Source organism: Scardinius erythrophthalmus, assembly GCF_964197995.2.
Source record: "Scardinius erythrophthalmus genome assembly, chromosome: 16".
Classification (NCBI taxonomy): domain Eukaryota; kingdom Metazoa; phylum Chordata; class Actinopteri; order Cypriniformes; family Leuciscidae; genus Scardinius; species Scardinius erythrophthalmus.
Window position 1 is genome coordinate 38,898,034 of NC_138236.1, and position 18,830 is coordinate 38,916,863.

The 18,830-nt window shown below is 40.9% G+C and overlaps 1 protein-coding gene across 1 annotated transcript in view; it reads right to left on the reverse strand.

The window, feature by feature from the left end:
• The window catches only part of LOC308704148 (NLR family CARD domain-containing protein 3-like), a 1,230,758-nt gene that overhangs the window by 667,964 nt on the left and 543,964 nt on the right, over positions 1–18,830 (reverse strand). The gene's annotated exons all lie outside the window — the stretch shown is intronic.

Below are 18,830 nucleotides of genomic sequence, written 5' to 3' on the forward strand. Positions count from 1 at the left end.
TTTATTATAATTATTATTTGTTTATCATCTTTCCTCCCTGTCAAGCTGTCCATACTCCAGTCTAGTAGGTGGCAGTAATGCACCTTTAAGTTGGTTTGCCAATTGCCAATAAAAATTAGAAGAAGAAGAAGTAGAAGAAGTTGTTCATGGTACGGCCTCGTTCATGCCATGTGGACTATTCCCTTGTCTCCCCGTCTCCATCTTCCTCTCCTGTGTCTGCATCCCGTAACATAAACGAGTTCTGCTATTATTCTGAACATGCATTGAGATTAATATATGACGTACTTCAGTTTAATAAAATTAAATAAAATGAAAATAGAATAAAAAAAAAATCATTTTTTCTGTCAGTTGGTGGCATAGTGCACACAGCAAAAGGAAACATACTAGAAAATGTCTACCAGCTGAACATGCCTTCAGATTAATATATGATGTCATTCAGTTTAGTAAAATTAGCTAAAATACAAATTGATTAGATGTTAGTTGATGCAGAAAAGCAAAGGGAAAGATACTAGAAAATGTTGACATATTTCTATTGGTTTACTCTTTCAAGTCATCTCTCTCCCAGCCCTATAGCTGCTAACCAGCATGTACAAACACAGCACATCCACTGCCAACACCTGTGTAAACTCATGAAAGCAGTGTTTTTGGATGATGGGTCCTTGAGGTTCCCTGTCTCCACCAGCACTGACTGAGAAACAGCCTCCGGTGGGGTCAGTCGGGTCACAGAGCTGATGGAAACAGAGCAGAATGTCACACTGAAGAGAAAACACAAGAACCCACAGCCTCCTGACATCCGGAAAACTTTGACTTTTTGCAAAGCAAAGATGTTTTTCCACATCTCAGTCAGGTTTTAAACATGGCACGACTGTCTTGGATTGCATTAGCTGTTTAAATGGCTTCTGCACTGGGATAATAGTGTGGCGGCAGGTTACAGTCGGTGGTCAGAGAGGGGTTTAAAATAATCAACACAAAGCATGCCCTTGGCTTTCACCTTCCTTAATGATGTGCTTCATTTGAGTCCTCTGAACGAGAAGCTCTTGGCCGAGGGACAGACTGTGAATCCTTCAGCGAGTGAGATGCTCTTATCAGCCCAGACGCTCAGGATTGGTTCCTCTTTACACTCGTCCTGAAGCCAAGGGCGTTGAACTACACCACACTGCATTAGAATCAGGTGATGATAGGAGGATCTTTCTCCCGTTCATGCGTCATTCCTCGCAATATAAGCACTGATGCAGCTGGTACAGTATGAGGCAGGCCTTTGTTTCATCTTTTGAAGTATTTAATCATGTTGGTCATAATTAATAATAAACATGTGCTATAACACCATGCTTTTTACTATGTAAATGAATTTGCTGTAATCAGAACAAGCTTAAGCATTGCAGTCATTCTCATGTTTAACAACTGAGACACTTAATACCTGGAGAGAACTGTCTGTTAGCATATGTATTTATTTAGAAAGGACTTATTAAATTGATCAAAAGTCACAGTAAAGACACTAACAATGTTTCTATTTCAGATAAATTCATTCTTTTAAGCACTGAAGCAGCTGGTACAGTACGGGGCAGATCTTCGTTTTCATCTTATGTTGGTCATAATTAATAATGAACATTTGCTGTAGTACGAGACTCTTTTACTATGTAAATGAATTGGCTGTAACCAGAACAAGCTTAAGCATTTGCTGAACCTGCAGACATGCAGTCATTCTCATGTTTAACAACTGAGACGCTTACAATACCTGGAGAAAACGGTCTGTTAGAATATATATTTATTTAGCAAGGACAAATTAAATTGGTCAAAAGTCACAGTAAAGACACTAAAAATGTTTCTATTTCAAATTAATCAGTTCTTTTTCATTAAAAAATCCTTAAAAAAAAACAGGTTTCGCTGTTTCCCCCAAATTATCCCCAAATCGCTCATCGCCTTCATTGAACCTCCATCGTCAGGCTTGGAGAGGATCCTTGCAATCCGCTTGTCAACATCCTCTGACCCAGCTAACATCATCAGCGTCTATGCCCCAACTCTCTGCTCCACCTCAGAGGAGAAAGACCAGTTCTATGAGGTACTGGATGAAACAATATCTAGAATCCCCAGTACTGAAGGACTTAACCTGCTCGGTGACTTCAATGCTAGAGTGCGAGCTGACAACGAATCCTGGCCTTTCACGGTAGGGTTAAGATCAACGGTCAGCGTCTGCTGGAGATGTGCTGCTTACATGGCCTCTGCGTGACAAGCACCTTCTTCAAAAACAAAGGGATCCATCAGGTGTCATGGAGACACCCACGCTCCCGCCACTGGCACCAGTTCAGACCTCGTCATCACCAGGCGTGCGGAACTTGCCAGTATCCTCCTCACCCCCAATTACCACAGTGCTGACTGCAACACGGACCACTCCCTTGTGCACAGCGAGGTGCGAGTTACTCCGATTAAGCTGAATCACTCCATGAATGGCCGCCCATGTATCAACACCCGCTGAGCAAGCAACCCAGAGAAGACATAGCAACTTGTCAGAAACCTACAGGAGGCTCTCACCAAGGAGCTACCTATCGATGACACCATTGACTACAATTGGTCCCACCTCCGAGGCACAGTGTACAAAGGAGCCATTGCAGCCTATGGGAAGAAGGAGCGCAAGAAGTACAACTGGTACGAGGCCCTCTGGGAGGAAATGGAGCCTGTGACTGAGGCGAAGAGGAAGGCCCTCCTGGCTTACAAGGCGTTGCCTTGCCCTAGTACACTGGGACTAGACTGGCTGCCCCCCATAACTGTTGGCTGTCATCACCTCGTTTCACGATAACATGCACAGCACAGTTTGCTTCAATGGCGCAACATCTGAGTCCTTCCCCATCAGCAGCAGAGTTAAACAAGGTTGTGTCCTCGCTCCAACGCTCTTCGGCATCTTCTTCTCCATGCTCCTCCAGTACGCCTTCAAGGGATGCAATGAGGGGGTCTACATCCACACCAGGGCTGATGGCAAGCTGTTCAACATCGCTCGTCTCCGTGCCAAGACTAAAGTCACAGAGGTACTCATTCATGAGATGCTCCTCTCTGACAACGCAGCCTTGACGGCCCAAACCGAAGATGGCCTTTAGCAGCTTTTCAGTCGCCTTTCCTACGCCTGCAAGGAGTTTGGACTGACCATCAGTCTGAAGAAAACCAAAGTCATGGCCCAGGAAATAGACTCCCCTCCGACCATCGCCATTGATGTGTACAATCTGGAAGTTGTGGAGAACTTCACTTACCTCGGGTCCACCATCTCCAGCTCTCTCTCCATCGACACAGAGATAAATCGCAGGACCGCCAAGGCACCAGCGGTCATGGCCAGACTGAAACAGAGGGTCTGGAACAACACTAACCTCACAGAGAGGGCCAAGCTGCACATCTACAAGGCCTGCGCGCTGTGCACCGTAAAGAGAGTCAAGAGGAAGGAAAAGCAACTGCAGCCTCAGCAGGAATAGTCTTTCTCCTGCAGAAAATGCAGCAGAGATTGCCATTCTAGAGTCGGGCTCTATAGCCTCTCGCGAAGGTGCAGTGCAGTCACCAAACAAAGAAAAAAGGAAAAATGGAAGCTACACCATCATCTCCTGTAGACGGAAGGATGCCTAAGAGTACTAATATATAAATATATGTATAAAGACTCATAAAGGCCTATACTGCATTATAAGAACAGTTATAGTTACATTTATATTATTTTTATACTTACTTATAAGTCATGCATTTGCTTTTGCATTGTGCATGCTCATATTCCATTATACTGGTTTATAAGTGAATATATTGTGTTTAATAGCCATGTTGTGTTCTTATAAATACTTATTGTGAGTGATAATACAATTACTAACCTCTGTAAATGCATCATTGATGGCGTTAAGTAAAGTGAAAACCTAAGATGCAGTATTTCTAAAGCAAATGTTATGAAATCAAGAAGATGTGCTCATTATACGTTAAGTTGTTTACATGTATGTAACTAATGAACAATAATTAGAAACATACAAGCAAAACACTGCAAACATATTTTTAAAGTATAATTTTAAACTGCTATAAGCAATACCATGCATATGGCTGAGGAGATATAGATTTTAACAAATCATAATTACCATTCATGACCTCTATGTCTCTATGCAAACATTAGCCATTAAAGACATAATTGATAATTAATTGGTGCAGCAAACAAGTGTATCTGTAACTATTTTATATTTGATCATTTATAAATCAGTGTATAATGGATTATGAGCATATGCATGACTTAGAAGTAATTATGCAAAATAATATGAATGTAATTATAACTGTTCTTATAATGCAGTGTAGGTCTTAATGAGTCTTTATAAAAATATGTGTAGAATAGTAATACTTATAAATGGGGCTATAATTCATTATCAGCATGGACTTCATAGATAGTGTTACCCAATGTCCTGCTGGTAAGGTGATGGTTGAGCTCAAAATCAAGAATTGTAGAGATGAAAGTAACAAAGCATTGTACCGCAGTCATACAACATCAAATGACATGCACTTACCCGAACAAAATGGCCCTTTTCTTACCCTTGTTCTGCTGTCAAACAAAAGCTAGACTCTGAAGAAGATGACCATCATCATCATTTTGCCTCCTGGCTCTCTTTTCACAAAACCTCCCCAATATGCCTCATTTAACTAACGGCCTGGGACTAAAAATACATCTACACACATCTCGCCCTTTTGTGTTTTTTCATTCCCTGTCTCTTTTTCATTTAGTATCTTGGGGGATGGAGATGTGTGTGTGGGCAGTTGCTTCTTAGCAGCATTAAGAAGATTATTAGCTATAAATCATTCCTACATTTATGTGATTTTCCATCATTTTCAGATGGAATTGATGATGGGCATTCATGCAGAAATGCAATTCTTTTGACAGAAATAGTCAGTGTTTTATGTTACTTTCATAAAGCAAACTTTGTCAATTTCATGACAAACTCAAACAATAACTATTGTGATGCTCTTTAATGTAGTGTGACAAATCTGAGCTGTAAGCTGCCTTTGCTTACAGGATATGTCAGAACAGGATAGTCATTTATTTACTGTATGTTTGAACACAACACAACACAGTTGGAGATGACTGGCTGGTTCTGGTGACGAGAGAGTGTCAGCATAGTTATAATATATTAATAGTCCATAAATAATTCCCTGTACTGGTCAACATGATCGCACGAGTATTCATATGTATTTTACATAAAATGTTTGCTTACATATGCATAGACAGTAAAACATACAAACTTTAACGGCTTAAAAAGAATAACATTTCTGTAATTGTTTTTCCATTCTTATCTTTAATATTTATTTTGTTTGCTGTGGGACACACAATAAGTTTTGTCAATATGCTGTGACTCAAAAAACGGCCATAAAATACACCAAAAAATGCATTTTCACAGAGAATCACAGAGTAGATCAGGATAAGATCTAAACTCTGCTCTGCATCTCACTCAAAACAAATAAAGACTATAATAGCAGAACAATGATTTAAAAATTATTCAAAAGAATGTATGAAATGTGTACTGGGTCACACTTTAGTTTAGGGTCCAAATCCCACTATTAACTAACTATTAACTACAACATTTTCCTCAATAAACTCCTAATTACTGCTTATTAATATTCAGTAAGGTAGTCGTTAATTTTAGGTATTGTAGGATTAAGGGATGTAGAATATGGTCATGACGAATAAGGCATTTAATATGTGCTTTATAAGTACTAATAAATAGCCACTATCCTAGTAATATGCATGATAATAAGCTGCTGGTCAATAGTGAGAATTGGACCCTAAACTGGGTTTGTACTTTGCTATGGGGAAGAGAGGAAGAGACAAAATGATTGGTTCGCCTCAGCCAAGCCTAAATGTCATATAAGACAGAAGCATTTCTCATCCGTCTTTGACCAACATGTCCTTCAGAGAGTTTCCAGTACACATGCACGCTTATTATAAATGTTATAGTTGTGTACTGTCAGAGCGACACAACGTCTGAGTGCCACCAGAGTCAAGTTACACGAATTCACTGAGTCTAGACAAGAGGCCTTAAAACTGTGGCTTGAAATCATTCTCAGGTCTCAAGGCTAAACAAACAGATTTAATTTCCGTCTTTAATGGCAAAAAAGTCCCTTCAAACTTGCATTTTTTGCAATCCTGCTAACTCTTGGAGACATGCGCTCTTTGACATTTCAAATACGGTGACAGAAAAACATGGTCTCTTTTTTTGAGGATGTCAGAAATCAGAGTTTAAAAGGTGAGGGATTCACATCTGTTTTATACCGCTTCAATTACTACACCTGTACAAGTCAAAAAATGAATGCTGATCTCTTCGAGAAAAATGGAGCAACTACAATCAGTTCTCCAATAATAATCCCAGCGGTCGAGCCATTTTCCCTCTCGGTCCATCCATCATAGTTTTCGGCTGGTTCGAATAAGACACCCGCGCTTTACAGTAGCTGGAGGCTTCTCCTGATGTCACATCTGATGAAATATTAATCTGCAGTTTGTAGCTAATGATAAAGCACTGTGAAGCGTGAGGACTGGGATGAGTTAGTCTCTCTCTCTCTCTCTCTCTCTCGTCTGTGGCTTAAGAGGATAACCTAAAGCACTAATGATCTTTAAATCTACATCTCACGAAGTGGCTGAAAAACACTGAAAATTGAATCTCAACATCCCTGAGCCCCACAGATACTTGCCCTGTAGACCTATTACATGTTAGCCAATTATAGAGAAATGTTTCTGCTTCTTCCAGTCCATCTATCGTACTGTGCCGAATAAGATTACAGTATTGGGTCAGTTATAGTTTGGGGAAAACATATTTACTATTATCTATGACTTTTTCCTCAATAAACCTCTAATTACTGTTTATTATAGTTTTTTCTGAATTGCTAAAACACATTTCTTGAAACCATCACTTTCTCAAAACCTTAAACACAAAACCAAATTTTCAAAGCACATTTAGAGAACAGCTGACTCTTCTGGCAACATCAAACAATATCCTCAAAACCATTTTATCTGTGCTCAAAATCAAACAATGCTTTCAGATCATACACACACGAGTCAACATTATAAACACTACAGATCATTCGTTAGACGCTACAGAGAAAAATGGAAAACACAGAAAGCATGCAGTTACAGGAAAAAAGTCTATTGTAACAAAGTAAGTATAATGTAACAAAGTAAAAGTAAAAAAGTAATGACAATGTACAGTAGTAAGGTGAATAAATCAGCCCGTTCTCACTCCAAGGCATCATATACTGACGCTCTTGACATTTCGTCTACATCAAACGCACATGGCACCCTTTAGCGTCAATATGAGACGCAGATAGAAATGGGCCAGAAGGCGCCTCCTAGCGGTCTAACCCTAACCCTACCCCAGACCTAAATCTACCCATAACCGAACAAAGCTCTGTGCGTGTCATATTGACGCTAAAGGGTGCCATGTGCGTTCGATGTCGACGAAATGTCAAAAGCATCAGTATATGACGCCCTAGGATGAGAATGCGTTGGAATAAATAGTACACTGTATCCACGGCAAGTGTACGGCAAATGTACTATTTATTCACCTTACTACTGTACATTGTCATTACTTTTTTACGTAATTGGAAAATACAAATAGTAATTTTTTACTGTATTTTCACAGTATGCAAGAGCTGAATATACTGTACACACATTCGATGGGCCTACTATACAATATCCATTACAATATACTGTGGCAGGATAAGTGATGTTACCCTCCTATTGGCTCTGGTTAAGTGGGGCTTTGACAGACCAATGAGGTGGAAGTGGCCACAGTATTTAAGGACCCTTATTTTGACGGGTGTACGTGTCCTCTAAGTCGGGGTTCTTCCCTTCCTGGCATTTATTTCGGTTCCTTTAAGGTATGTTGACACTCTCTCTGGCGGTGTAATGATGTGGATTTAAGTAATATACTCCATTTTATAGTTTACCCAGAGAGGGGCTGGTGGTGATGGCACTGTAGCAAGTTTGTGGCGGAGTTGCTTTCAGTAACAGCGTGTTAGTGGGTGCGTGTGAATGCTGGCCGGTAAACAGAGCCGCAGCACCTGTTGTGAGTAGCCATACAGCTCTGCGTTTGGTTGTTGTTCTACCTAAACCGTAAGTACGCCTCTCCCTTGTTTACATTTGGGGTTTGGTGTATTTAGTTGACTTGTGCCTCTTTGTTGAAGGTAAATGGGGAATGGACCATCACTATCTCTAAGTCCTAACTGAAGACGCTACATGTGACACCGCTATATGTGACGCCGCTGCTGTTTTGCTTCAATATTTTGTTTGTATTGGTTTTGTTTGTTTTGCTTTTGGCAACATTGTCTTTTTGTTTGTTTTGTTTCCTGGCAACTTTGTTTGTTCTTTTTCGCCAACATTGTATTAGTCTTGTTTGTTTTGCTTTTGGCAACATTGTCTTTTTGTTTGTTTGCTTTTGGCAATATTGTCTTTGTTTATTTGTTTTGCTTTTGACAATAATTTCTTTTGTGTTGATGTGTGTCCCTTTCTTCTCTCTCCAGGAGCCGTTGAGGACTTGGTGTGGAACGGGGGAGGCTAGCTGCTTCATGCGATTTTGTGTGCTACACCGTGTGCTGTGTGTGCTTCACTGTGTGCTGGGGAAACTTCCTTATGGTGTGGGCGCTTGGTGTCTGATTTGATGTGACTTGAGGTGGGTTTGGACGACCCCTGGAGTAGTAGCCGGCCTGCCCTGTTCCCGCTAAGTCTGGCTCGGGAGAAGTTTGTCATGCTGGGAGAGTCCTGAAAGTGAGAGAATTTTATTGGTGATCATTTTATAATAAAGTGTATTTTTGTACTGCCCCTCAAGTCTCGGGTTATCTGCCTGCCAAATGGTAACACTTACCTGTGTGTCCTTATTGGGGGTTATTTCCCTGGCGCCCCACCAGGGTGGCGTAGTCGGATAAAATTAGTAGTGATTTACTTTTCCCTCCACTTAATGGATATTGTATATAGGCCCATCGAATGTCTGTGTATTCAGCTCTTGCATACTGTGAAAATACAGTGACCCAACTGCAAAAGCCAAAAAGGTTACAGTAAAAAACTCTAGATGAAAAGCATGTTATAGTCACTCAGAAGAGTTGTGCAACTGCAGAATGAAGGTCAATGAGAGAGGTTTTATTCTGCTTCAGCATCATGTCTGTCTTCATGTTGATCTGGCCCGAGGACTTTGTCCACATCACAGACACTCATCTCAGGCAAGGTGAAAAACTCTAAAGCCAGATCCAGCCTTGACAACATTCTCCACACCTGCTCTTCTGAGTCCTCTTACACACACACTCTTCCTTCTCTCCCTCTTTTATTGTTTCCATCCATTGTTGGTATAAACATTCAGTGCAACATTTGAGTCAGTTTTTAGTCTGAACTGACTTATGTACAGTTGGTTTAGTCACATCATTAGAAATAAGTGTGAACAATTGAGCCGTTGTGTGTAAATGATGACATCTGTGTTGTAGTTGTGCCTGTGTTTAGTGATTTGAAACATAAGAGCATAACAGTGCGAAATGTGTTTTAGCGAGTGAGAATGTGTTTAGACTTTTGCAAAAAGAGTTCATGAGATTTGCAAACAGTGTTTTAACTACCAGAACTCGTTTAATGTTTCCCAGAAAGAGTGATTTATTCAACAAATTGGTTTAGGCTATTGAGAATTGGGTTCAGAGAATGGGGTTTAGTGTTTTAGCAATTCAGAACAACAGTAATAGTAAGGTAGTTGTTAAGTTTAGGTATTGTAGGATTAAGGGATGTAGATTATTGTCATGAAAAATAAGGCATTAATATGGGCTTTATAAGTACTAATAAAAAGCAAATATCCTAGTAATATGCATGCTAATAAACAAATAGTTAATAGTGAGAATTGGACCCTAAACTAAAAGTGTTACCCAGAAAAGGAAATATCATGTTAAACTAACATAAAGTCCTGTCATGACCCCTTTATTTCACTTTATTCGTCTGTGAGAATAGTATCATTATCATCATCATCCCTGACAAGACATCTAGTAACCCATTCACAGGCTCAATTGAACTCAGTCTTTTTGTATTCCTGCAGTGATTTATAAAATCACCATTGTCTCTTTCCAGCCTGCAGATCGGAGGTTAATACAGTTTATTAGCAGAAGCAGAGAAGACTATTCACCTCTGAGAACAGCTGGTGAATTACTGTAATAAGAGGAAGTGTGACCACGAACAGAGCGAAAAATGAACAGAACATCAAAACTGATAGGCTAATTTTTCTAAATGTGTGAAAAGAAAACTAAATTTGACTGACAGTTAAGTTATATCAGCAGACGAAAACATGAGAAATGTTTAAACCAGTAAAAAGCTCAACTCTGCCTAACAAAGACATCAGTGCAAATCCACTGAAATATTAAATCTAATTTGAAGAATGATCATTTGTTGAAAACAACTTGTATTTGGCTTTCAGGTGAACACTGTGTACATAAAATATTTGATTAGTTAATTAACAGTGTAATGAGGTTTGACAATGTAATCTGCTAATTCGGAAGTATGTTTAGCCTGACGTCCATTAGAATTCATGAGCTTGCAGAATATTACTGCACGATGTGTTTGTTATTATATCACAGTTTTTTACGATTGTTTACACACTAAAATAAAAATGTCCACACAATTTGCAAAATTCTACTCCAAGGAGCAAAACACCTCCACAGATTTGCACAACATTACACACAATGTCTGCTTCACCCTTTTTGCAAAACATTACAAACAGTGATTTGTAAAACTCCACACACATTTTCACACCTTAGACACAGTTAAGGATTGTGAGGTTACTTCCTTGTCATTAAAAAAGCCCCGGATTGTCAATGACAACACTAATGAACGAATTGGATAAACACAACCACCAGGTGTGGAAGCACACATGTGCTAATTTGAAAACGCAACATTCAGGTGTGCTATAAAAGGCAGCAGGTGAGTTCACCTGTCTTCAACAAAGATGGAAGGAGCTAGAAGAAAAAGAAGAAGAGTGAGAATGAGAGGGGGAGCTCAAAGAGGAGATAAAGGAGGTAGAGGAAGATGAGAAGGAGGTAGAGGAAGAGGAGAAGGAGGTAGAGGAAGAGGAGAAGGAGATAGAGGAAGAGGAGAAGGAGGTAGAGGAAGAGGAGAAGGAGGTAGAGGAAGAGGCCTTGGTAGAGGAAGAGGAGAAGGAGATAGAGGAAGAGGAGAAGGAGATAGAGGAAGAGGAGAAGGAGATAGAGGAAGAGGAGAAGGAGATAGAGGAAGAGGAGAAGGAGATAGAGGAAGAGGAGAAGGAGGTAGAGGAAGAGGAGAAGGAGGTAGAGGAAGAGGAGAAGGAGGTAGAGGAAGAGGAGAAGGAGATAGAGGAAGAGGAGAAGGAGATAGAGGAAGAGGCCTAGGTAGAGGAAGAGGTAGGGAAGGACTTATGCCATTGAAGTCATAGCCTGTGATGTGGATGAAGTCTTATGGCCTGATCCAGCCAGACGGAGAGATGATGAATAGTTACAGTATTCTTGTTTCTTTTACAGTAGTTTTTCTTCGAGTCAAAGTGTATGTACTCCATGCAGTAATTTGTATTTGTCTACAGATTTTATTTGTTTCATTGATTTCATTGTTGGTTGATTACTGTAACTGATTATGGTAAGAAATACTGTGTAAGTATTGAAATAAATACTTGAAATATTCAGTCTGCAGCATCAGTGTTGTGCAGTGCTTTGTGAGTTTATAGTAGGCCTATTTGTGTACATTCTCCCTATATCTCAAACTAATCATGAAGAATGTTGTGGGTTTGTCACAATTTTTTTTTTTTCATCTAAATTATCCCTTACATAACAATGTCTGGCCAAAAATCTAGCACATGCTATTTCCTAAAATTAGTTTTTTTACAAATGTGTTTTATATTTATCAGCTGTGTGTAACTGGCTGCAATAGTGTCTGATCATTGAGGACTGTGTTGGTTAAATGAAAACTAATAGCATTTTCACAAATATGTGTATATGTTTTGACTGAAGTGTGTATGTTTTGACTGAAGTGTGTCATTTTGCAAACAATATAGGAATTATGCAAATTGAGTGTGGTGTTTGTATAATTGTGATTCTGTTTTGAAAAAAAGAACCCGGTTTTCAAAATTGCGTGTAAACAATTGAAAAAAAACTGTAACATTTTAAACTGTGTGTGTGTGTGTGTGTATAGATGTTGTAATATTTTGAAGAGCTTGAAATACCAGTAATCTTTTTAACCATTTATGGAAAATTACAACAATATAAGATATTACCTCTTACGATACTTACGATATAAGTATAATACCTCTAAAGAATTAAGCTAAATTAGCACACATTCTCACATCATGACATATTGTATCTTTCCACTTAATAAATGTAAGTGAGTGAAAACGAGGCAGGTACTAACATTGCATTGCTGTTAACATACAGTAACTGTATTTAGAATGGAGTCACATCCACTAATGTAAGTGTTTCTCTTTCCTAAAGCAACATTCTGTAATCAACATCTTATAGGATTCACTGACAGATAGTATGTGAATGTCCTGGTTCAAGAGAATCCTACATTATGCACCTCTAAACAAAAACCCAGTGCAGTTAATGCCATGAGAGTCCCGGGACGGCAGCTCCCTCTCATAAAGACCCTCCTCATCTCTCAGTCGTCTCCCAGAGTGTTTCTTCTGACCACTGGCGACAGAGATGGAGAGCCGAGTCAAACTGGGTCTGATCCAGAGAGCGAACAGATGGAGCCGCAGCACGTCCGAGTCCTTCCCAGAATGCATCTGTCCCGGCCCTGAGAGGCCAGCTGCAATTCCAGTAAAGCTTTTTACTTGAGCACTTGTTGTTTGGCATTCATAAGCACCCTGTGTAAATAAATAAAAATACTTCCTCTTATATGCATATCCTGCATTCTGGGAAGTTTAGAGGCTTTTGGAATTGGCTAGTGTTTTTACAAGTCACTTCACATATGCTAAACAGCCAAAATGGAATACTTTTTAATTTCATTTAACATTTTACAAAAACAAATTTAATCACACATCAAATAAAACAAAAACAACACACCAAATAAAACAAAAAACACCATAAAAGTATGATAAAGTAGGCCATATTACTGTCACACTGAAACTAAACAGAGAAAAAGGAACCAACGGAAACAGAACAGAATTTCAAAATAAAAGTCCACCGAGCAGAAATATCCCAGACAATTACCGACTATGTTCTGAGTATAACTGACAATATTCTTCTGAGGAAACACATCTATGTTCCCCTTTTCTGTAGCTCTCGAATCAATGTCAATGTCAATGTCAATGTCTCTGTTCTGATGTCACCGGCCACCATATTTGATTTGAGAGCTATGATGGATGTAATATTATCAGTGAATAACAACTTACATTTCAGTCTGTGTCTGTTCATGGTTTAGAAGCACACAGAAGAGGAATGAGACTGAGTGAGAACAGGAGAGACACAGGTGATAGATGACAGCAGAACTGAGCTACACGTTTATCAGATTAAATTACAATACTTAAATGAGCGAACTGAGGCAATCACAAGGTATTTCGAATATACTCAATCACATTTAGGTAACATACAAAGAGTTAAGATTGATTGCCCCTGCTAAGATTAATAACCCCTACCCTCACCTTTACTGTCACCAGTGTGTTACAGATCTGAGATCAGCGCTTTATCGCTTCTGCCACATTAACACACTCTCCCATTTCAACATGCATCACGCTCCAGGTTTGATCAAAATCACTGTGCAAACATTAACAATGCACAACATGTAAATCTGTCCAACCGATGACCTTTTCGGCGTCCATTCACGTCAGTTTCACAATCAGACAAAAGCAGATGTATTTAATACCAGGGATATTGTTAATTGTGACAGAAACCAGCCAGCATTTTCATTCCACAGTGTTGTTTTGTTTGGATGCATGAATTGTGCTTGAGGTGTGTTAATTTGTGCCTTTTTCATCTGGTTCGAATTGTAATAATGTCGGACAAAACAAACTGAAAAGTCCTAATTAAAATGAAAATTGATGAGCCGGTTCCACTATCTCCATCTTCACCTGCTCGCTGCTCGACTATCCTTTCATTCTAAGCTGCTGAAAACCACTGTGTTTTTCTTTTTCTTCTGCACACTTTAAATCTTAATTAATTCCTTAAACACATTTTTTTTCAATAATGTGTGTTGTTTTAAAGATAACTGTATGCAGCGGTTGTCACTTTTTAGCATCTTGGCAGCAGTCGTTCCAATGTTTTGCAAATTAGTCGTGTTTGCTAAATGGTGTTGGCTTCACATTACTTGATTTGTACAGAAACTTCTGGCAGCAAAAAATTTGAAAATAATGAATAAACATTCTCAATGAACATTTAGCACAACACGGCCAAGAAGTAACTAACCAAACAGGGCTTTTGCTGCACTTACACTATATGGACAAAAGTTTGCGCCTGTCAAGCAAGTTTATTTGAGCTTCCATTTACGATATTTGATGTGCTCTAAATGTGTGTTCATCGATGTTCATATGTGAATAAAAGCATCTACATCATATAAACGTATTGTTTCTCTTCAGAAGGCTTGGATTTAACTGCTTGATTGACCTATTTTAAGGCACTGGCTATTTTCACTGAGTGAATATAGCAGTATTTCTTTGAAGCGTAAGCAGTTGTTAAATGCTATTTATCATTAGTGCAAATAGTGGCAGATACTATTTGCACCTCATTGTATTGTAGTATATTATAAAACAGTATGGAATAATAACATTTAGGGCATATTTATTAAAATCATACATGGATGCTGCCTTATTTGAGCCATTTCTTGTCCGACCCCTAAACCCTACCAGATAAACACTTTATTCACACTATTAAAACACTTTATTCACACTATTAAATACCTGTTAGACACGTTATTTGTATTCATTTTTATTTAAAGTGTAAATTGCAGGTTACATTTTTCACGAAGATAATGCAATGTGCTTATTACAGTTTTTTTCAATTGCTTACACACAAAATTAAACATTTGGCTCATTGTGTCAAAACTCAACACACAAGATTTCTTGACACAGCACTTGGAGATCAACATCTAACTGCCAATGCAAAATAACATTCTGCAATCAAAACGTAACACTCTAACTTGAAAAGGCCCTCTTCGGATCGATAGGAAACACACATGCACATGCAATATAAACAGTCAAAGCAAACACAACACACAGGTCAACTGTACTCAAGACACTGCCTACATTTGTAGTCTGTAAACCGTGTTTATTTCCACAACCAAAACTCAGTGTACAGGTGCAGAACTACTATAAGTATTGAACATCTGGTGTAGGTGTTTCTATTGCAGGTCCATGTCAGGGATCTCGTCGTCGATTGGGGTCGGGCCACAGCACCTCGTCCACATCACAGGCAATGTCTTCTCTTGCCAGGCAACGGGGAAAATATCTCCGTGTGTGGCGTATCCACCCATGGATCGACCCCACCTCGATGTCCCCACATGCCTCCTCCATCGCTCGCAGGAGCGGCACGCGTACATGTGGTAGGCGGTCATAGACCTTCCACCGCCATGCCGAAAAGAATTCCTCGATCGGATTTAGGAACAGGGAATAAGGGGGCAGGTGCAACACTATGAAATGGTCGTGGTTGGCAAACCAGTCCTGGACCAGAGCAGCCCAGTGGAAACTGACATTATCCCAGATGACAACAAACATGGGCTGCCCTGGTCTGTCCTGTGTGACCACAGCATGTAGTGCATCGAGAAATGCCAGTAGGTGTGCAGTGTTGTAGGGTCCTAGGGTGGCATGGTGATGGAGGACCCCTTGACCACTAATGGCGGCACACATGGTGATGTTGCCCCCGCGCTGCCCGGGGATGTTCACGATGGCCCTTTGGCCGATGATGTTCCAGCCCCGACGTCTGGTTTTTGCCAGATTGAACCCAGCTTCATCTATGTAGATGTACTCATGTTGCTGCGCTGCCGCATCGAAGGCCAGGACAGTCTGTAACAGAACATGCATATACCAAAATGTCACTATTGTGTTCCTGAATACAGCAGTACTGCCTCTACAATGTCGCACAATGACTGTGGATTGGGTTGGACACATTCGGATATCACCAAAATGTTGGCAGTGTCCCTCCAACCAAGGGGGGCGACTGCAAGGTATATATCCATGTAAACACACAACTGCCATTGTAGTGGTACTGTGGCACTCACCTGCACATAGTCATAGCGAAGGTTCTTGACTGCAACACTGTTCCTCTCAAATGGAACCTTGTAAAGTTGTTTCATGCTGACGTGGTGTTCCCGCAGGACCGGGCGAGTGTCGTCGTACTGACACTGTGCACATTGTGGAAAATTGCCTGGTCTTCGAGGATGCGCTCACGCAATTGGCGCAGGGTGATGGTGTTGTTTGCCACCACAAGGTTGACAATGGCCAGTTCCTGGGCATGGGTGAACACTCGTTGCCTCCCTCCCACGGCAGGTCGCCTGGCAGTTCTGCAAACAATGCATGATTAGTGTCGATGGTTAGGTTCTGTTCCCCATCCCGTACTGTCATACTGTACGTGGTGAAATACTGTATAACCAGATTCAGCCAGAACGCTGATGCACAGCAAATTTGAAAACGCAAATTTAACACTCTCAGAGTTACAGTCAAATTATGTAACACTCCCCCAGGGTTTATATGTAAACCACTGTAAAAGTGTTAAATTACTGTAACACTGGAAAATCTACACTAACCCTAGACAATTTGCTGTGTGGGTACTGTGCAGTCCTTTGGCGTTAATTCAGGACATACCTGTTTTCTTGTCGGTATGTCCGAATGATGCTGGCTACCGTGAAGCGGCTGAGGTTGGGCCGGACCCTCTGCCCGGCCTCCCTCATAGTCAGGCCATGGTTGATGACATGGTCCACCACAGTGGCCCTGATGTTGTCAGTGATAGTTGTGCGTCTGCCTGGTTCCCGTTCAGGTTGGTGCCATTCTCCTCTCCCTCTTCCCACGTCTCTTCCTCGTTCTCCTCTCCCTCTTCCCCCATCTCGTTCTCCTCTCCCTCTTCCCCCATCTCGTTCTCCTCTCCCTCTTCCCCCATCTCGTTCTCCTCTCCCTCTTCCCCCATCTCGTTCTCCTCTCCCTCTTCCTCCATTTCTTCCTCGTTCTCCTCTCCCTCTTCCCCCATCTCGTTCTCCTCTCCCTCTTCCTCCATCTCTTCCTCGTTCTCCTCTGCCTCTTCCCCTGTCTCTTCCTCGTTCTACTCTCCCTCTTCCTCCATCTCTTCCTCGTTCTCCTCTCCCTCTTCCCCCGTCTCTTCCTCGTCTTCTCCTTCCCCTTGGTCCTTCGGCCTCCATATTCGCAATTGTATCACGACAGGTGTGCATACCTGAGTTCTATTTATAGTGCTACAGCTGTGACTGATTGGTGTTCAATTACCGGTTAAGTGTTTTACTGTGTGTGCGGGGGTGTTGCTATTGTCGCATGTGTTTTTATTATTGAATGGATGTGCTGTATGCAAAGTGTTTCCTCATTTTCCTACGTGTGTAACATACAACACTGTGTGTGTAGTGTTTTGCACCGTGTGTTGCACAATTGTTTGCAGTGCAATGCCTACAATGTGTTTATTCATTTGGTGCCTGTGTGTAAGACATGCATGCAAACGGTACGGTTTTGACGCTTTGATCTGGGCATTCACTTTTTGTGTTTTAGCAATTGGGAAGAACTGTAAACATAAAGATAAGAACCGCCCACCATTGTTTTGTATGTTTTTTATACCAAAATGCTGAATATAATATGAAAAGTGGGTACTTTTTACAGTGGTTTTAAGCACTCCGCCTGCCTTCCACTAGGCTGGGCGTGACGTCATAAGAGGGACTCCAAGCCTAGAGTTACCATTAGTCTAACGGCAAGTAGGCTAACTTTGGCAGTTATATTGGAGACCTAGCAAGCAAAAATGGTTAACTTTTGTGTTTGTGCGGGATGTACGAATACATCAAAATTCACCTCCACGGCGTTCAGAGTTCGGTTGCTCGGCACTCGGTGGTTTTTGTTCATCTTTCGCTAACTGGACCTCGCCGCAGAAACACACTTGCCCTCCCGCAGTCTGTGCTCATCCGCCTTGAGCTCGGTCCGTCCAAAACGGCTTTTCTCGGCTTAATCCAGTTAAAAGCGGGTATCTCGCGACAGCTCCGTGTCGTTGCAGAGTTGCGTTTTAGCACTGACAATATCGCGTTCTGTCAGCAGATGCAAAGCGCCATTGTGCCTGTGCAGTGTGTGCATCTCGACAGATCTCATTAGGAATACTGACACCATGTAAGTAAATAATGTCTTTAGTCTTTGTCCCTTGCTACCCATCACGCACATACACACAAGTCAAGCGTTTTTTTGTCTAGCCTATAAAACGCCGATATCAGGCCGGGTGAAACCCGTAGTTGTTGGGACATCAGAGACCAGTTTGTCCAGGAGGGCAACATGTTTATTAGCAACAGCTAACGTTAGCTCCGTAGTGTCCGACGTTTTGAGCCATTCCTACGCACATTGCTTGATTTTTTCCCATCGGACTTCAGTAAAGGGCTGCGGACCTTTCCCACCATCTTTTCCGACATGAAGAATACACTTTACGGGTGTTAATCGAGCTTGATCGCCGCTATCAGATGAAGATGCGCTGCTTACGTCCTCCTCTGTTTACATGTGCGTAGTGATATTGGCTTGATTTCGGCTGTGACCTACTTACATTCTCGATGCTGATTGGTTGAAAATCGAGCTCAACCGTTTTAGACGTCTCAATACGCAATCAATATAGTGCGCCAATAAATACACTTTTCTCATTAACTGCAGAAAAATGCGTGGAGAACTTTTTGCTTGGATACCTTT